The 1401-nt window shown below is 33.8% G+C and overlaps 1 non-coding gene across 1 annotated transcript; it reads right to left on the bottom strand.

Annotated features, from left to right (window-relative positions):
* Nucleotides 1–623: 623 nt before the first annotated feature.
* On the bottom strand, nucleotides 624–730 carry LOC133798813 (small nucleolar RNA R71). The gene has a single exon (XR_009876031.1). It is a non-coding gene; the product is annotated as a small nucleolar RNA R71 (small nucleolar RNA).
* Between the last annotated feature and the right edge of the window lie 671 nt (nucleotides 731–1401).

Raw genomic sequence — 1401 nt, 5'->3', positions numbered from 1 at the left:
TAAGAATTATATTGTTGTGAAATCTCTAAAAATTCTAAGTATGCTCTGTGGTTGCGGTTTTAACTGATCTTCCACATCAGAAAATTGCTTGTTTGAGATTATCCTTGTTGCCTTGTGTGTGAAAATTGTATGCATCATTGGGAACGTAATTCTAAAAAACGTTAGTAAAAAGACGTTTATCTTTATTTGAAATTGAAAGTGTTAGTAAAAATTTGAGCATCATGGAACCTATTGCTAATATTGTTGATGAAAATGCTGTGCCTGAAAAAACTTTGCTTGAATATTTTGCACCTATTTCATCTAATGCTCCTTCATGCATTGTTTTACCTACTACTTCTGCTACTCATTTTGAGCTTAAACCCGCAATCATTCAATTATTGCCATCTTTTTATGGGTTAGATAGAGAGGACCCTTACATGCATGTCAAAGATTTCTTAGAAATTTGCTCAACATTTAAATTTCAAAATTTTTCTGATGAGTCGGTCAAAATAAGATTGTTCCCTTTTTCATTAAAAGACAAATCAAAAGCTTGGTTAAATTCCCTTCCCACGGGGTCTATAACTACATGGGATCAACTTTATAATAAATTCTTACTGAAATTTTTTCCTATGTCTAAAACTGATAGTCTAAGGAGAGAAATCTCCGAGTTTTTTCAAAAAGATAATGAAGAGTTTTATGAATGTTGGGAAAGATTTAAAGATTTTTTATTAAAATGTCCTCATCATGGTTTTGAAAAATGGAGACTTGTAAAATATTTTTATGATGGTTTGACTCCCTCTAATCGTCAAATGATTCAATCTATGCATACTGGAAAATTTTTAAAATTTCAAGGACAAGATGCGTGGGACGCCCTTGAAGATTTATCTGTCAATTCACAACAATGGAATTATTTTGATCCTAGGTCTAGGTCAACTAATTCACCAAAAAGAGGAGGAAGGTATGAAGTAAAAGAAGAATTAGACTTAAGAACATCCTTAGACAAATTAGCGAGAAAAGTAGAAGCTTTAGCCATAAGCCAAACTATAAACTCTCCAATTCATCCTAGAAAAGATGTTTGTTCTATATGTTCTAGTCCTTGCCATAATGCCCAATCATGCCCTTCCTACCAAGAAGCCTTTTCTGAGGAGGCCAATGCTCTTCATTCTTATGGGAAACCAAATGATAGCCCATTTTCGTCCACCTACAATCCAAATTGGAGAAACCATCCAAACTTTTCATGGAGACAAAATCAACCCCAAATGAATCAAGGGCACCAATACAACACACAAAACCAAGCTCATGCCCCACAAAATCAACCATATCCGCAACAAAGAAAACCTTCCTTAGAAGATACTTTACAACAATTTATGCAATCCACCCAACAAATCCTACAAAATCAATCTCAATCTATTACCAAACTCG

This window comes from Humulus lupulus, chromosome 8 (assembly GCF_963169125.1).
Source record: "Humulus lupulus chromosome 8, drHumLupu1.1, whole genome shotgun sequence".
NCBI lineage: Eukaryota > Viridiplantae > Streptophyta > Magnoliopsida > Rosales > Cannabaceae > Humulus > Humulus lupulus.
The sequence above is the reverse complement of the archived record's forward strand: the minus strand, read 5'-3'. Positions and strand labels throughout refer to the sequence as shown.